Raw genomic sequence first — 3,049 nt, 5'->3', positions numbered from 1 at the left:
TGACGCACGTTGTCGCTGAACCCTGCTCTGTAATTGTTATGCAACTCGTTAAATTAGTGTAGTGTTGCCTAACCGCAACCCTCGCAATATAGTTCGCTATTCGCACTGCCCGGTCCCCTGTGTATCGCGTCATGTTAAACACCTTGCAGGTGTTGCTGACTTTCCACATGCTCCTGCTATACACTGTAATGTGGATAGCAGCAGGACGTACATGCCCCCCCCCCTTCCCCCCCTGCCTTCGCAAGCTGGTCGTTGAGAAGTTTGCATGTTCAATGCCCTTCGCATGCCGACGTACTCAGCCTACGTTGTGGTACGGCCTGTCACCTGTCCGCCGATGTACGCAAAACCCACAAACTGTACTGCACATTGGTCCGTATGTACTGAATGATACATCGTGGCACATGTGTGACCGTACGACGACTGCGCCTAGCAACGGCAGACCATACAGTCCAAATATTGTGCACGCAGCTACGTGTCGTCTCCCTATAAGAGCTGGATTGCAGTGTGGTACGCCATTCAGACGTGTGGGAGGAACGGACGCCCTGGATGGCGATCAGCATGAGCAGTCTGTTGATGTAGTGGAGCGTGTATTCGGACGTAGTCGTCTCTTCTCACACACCGTGATAGCATGTTGCACCGCGTTCCACATCTGCGACATCCTGCAGAGGCCGGCTGACAGTCGTTCGCGCAATGGACACCGCATACGTACGGGGGCTACCTTCCACGTGTTCTCGAGGCGTGCACATGTTGTTGCGTCTATGTGGGCAGACGTAGTGTGTTGTGACACCTGACACAGGCATGCAATACTCGTTGCAAATGGCGATGGACGTCTACGTTTGCTGGTGACGTTACGCAAATGAACAACAGGTAACCCGTTGTGGTGCGGTTGTTCTCGCTAGAGGTGAATCAGTGTTGGCGACGATCGGTCGAGCTATTAACCGGTTGTTTCAGGGATACCCACCATGCCCACGAACGTGAAAGGGGACCCACCATGCCACGAACGCGAAAGGGGATCTGGGTGTGAGGCGATACGCGGCGGTGGCTGGGTGGGACCGTCCCCGGCCGGTGAGGGGGGGCCGCCCGGCGTGCTGGCAGCGCGGTGCGTGGGCGCACGCGCTACAGCCGGCTGGTGGGGGCGGCCAGTGGCAGGCGCGCCGGCCGACGGACGCGGCAGGCGGGCGCAGCTGCGCGCCGGCGCCCCCTGCTCGCGGCGCCTTGCGGCCAAAGTAGGTCCTCGCGGGCCCGGTGCGAAGCGCGGTGGCCATCTGCAGTGTGCTGGTCCGATTGAGGACTGTGTGCGCTGAGGATGCGCCGCCGCCCGGCGCTCGGCGCCGCGACGCCGTCTGCTGCTCGGTCGCCCCAGCGGTTCTCGCAGGTGGTTTGTATCGCAGCTGTGCGGACGTGTTGGCGCGTGCGCTGTGCTGGGAGAGTTCGCTTCGGCACCCAAGTGGGGCTTTTGTCCTTCTGTGGCGCTGGCGTTGGAGCTGCCGGTCACCGTAGGTGGCGCGTGTTGTCTCCCGCCGGCAATGCCACGACAGCACGCTCCCGGGCCTCTGTCGGCAGCGGCAAGCTCAGTTGGGAGCACGGGTGGTCGCACCTAAAGCGTCGACTCGCCTAACTCCGGGCGATTGCGCCTCTCTCGAACCCGACCAAGTACTTAGGACGGCGCTGCGCGCCGCCGGGACCTGAGAGGGTTTCGAGGTGTGTTGTGCAGGGGAGCTCAGCCTCCTCCTGTTTGCAGAATAATTGAGCGGACGCTTGCGTGTTCGCGCGGGCCCCCGGACACACTCCCGGGCGGCCGGCTGCTCAGCTCTAGTTGACGCAGCTCCCTGTTGATCCTGCCAGTAGTCATATGCTTGTCTCAAAGATTAAGCCATGCATGTCTCAGTACAAGCCGCATTAAGGTGAAACCGCGAATGCTCATTAAATCAGTTATGGTTCCTTAGATCGTACCCACGTTACTTGGATAACTGTGGTAATTCTAGAGCTAATACATGCAAACAGAGTCCCGACCAGAGATGGAAGGGACGCTTTTATTAGATCAAAACCAATCGGTCGGCTCGTCCGGTCCGTTTGCCTTGGTGACTCTGAATAACTTTGGGCTGATCGCACGGTCCTCGTACCGGCGACGCATCTTTCAAATGTCTGCCTTATCAACTGTCGATGGTAGGTTCTGCGCCTACCATGGTTGTAACGGGTAACGGGGAATCAGGGTTCGATTCCGGAGAGGGAGCCTGAGAAACGGCTACCACATCCAAGGAAGGCAGCAGGCGCGCAAATTACCCACTCCCGGCACGGGGAGGTAGTGACGAAAAATAACGATACGGGACTCATCCGAGGCCCCGTAATCGGAATGAGTACACTTTAAATCCTTTAACGAGTATCTATTGGAGGGCAAGTCTGGTGCCAGCAGCCGCGGTAATTCCAGCTCCAATAGCGTATATTAAAGTTGTTGCGGTTAAAAAGCTCGTAGTTGGATTTGTGTCCCACGCTGTTGGTTCACCGCCCGTCGGTGTTTAACTGGCATGTATCGTGGGACGTCCTGCCGGTGGGGCGAGCCGAAGGCGTGCGACCGCCTCGTGCGTGCTCGTGCGTCCCGAGGCGGACCCCGTTGAAATCCTACCAGGGTGCTCTTTATTGAGTGTCTCGGTGGGCCGGCACGTTTACTTTGAACAAATTAGAGTGCTTAAAGCAGGCAAGCCCGCCTGAATACTGTGTGCATGGAATAATGGAATAGGACCTCGGTTCTATTTTGTTGGTTTTCGGAACCCGAGGTAATGATTAATAGGGACAGGCGGGGGCATTCGTATTGCGACGTTAGAGGTGAAATTCTTGGATCGTCGCAAGACGAACAGAAGCGAAAGCATTTGCCAAGTATGTTTTCATTAATCAAGAACGAAAGTTAGAGGTTCGAAGGCGATCAGATACCGCCCTAGTTCTAACCATAAACGATGCCAGCCAGCGATCCGCCGCAGTTCCTCCGATGACTCGGCGGGCAGCCTCCGGGAAACCAAAGCTTTTGGGTTCCGGGGGAAGTATGGTTGCAAAG

General features: G+C 57.2%; 1 non-coding gene across 1 annotated transcript in view; it reads left to right on the top strand.

The window, feature by feature from the left end:
• Positions 1 to 1,826: 1,826 nt before the first annotated feature.
• Positions 1,827 to 3,049, top strand: part of LOC126443515 (small subunit ribosomal RNA) — a 1,907-nt gene continuing 684 nt past the window's right edge. The window contains exon 1 of the ribosomal RNA XR_007581978.1: positions 1,827 to 3,049. This exon is cut by the window's right edge and continues 684 nt beyond it. This is a non-coding gene — a ribosomal RNA (small subunit ribosomal RNA).

The sequence above is a fragment of the Schistocerca serialis genome, unplaced genomic scaffold (assembly GCF_023864345.2).
Source record: "Schistocerca serialis cubense isolate TAMUIC-IGC-003099 unplaced genomic scaffold, iqSchSeri2.2 HiC_scaffold_155, whole genome shotgun sequence".
NCBI classification, from domain to species: domain Eukaryota; kingdom Metazoa; phylum Arthropoda; class Insecta; order Orthoptera; family Acrididae; genus Schistocerca; species Schistocerca serialis.
This window is presented reverse-complemented; position numbering and strand designations above follow the sequence as displayed.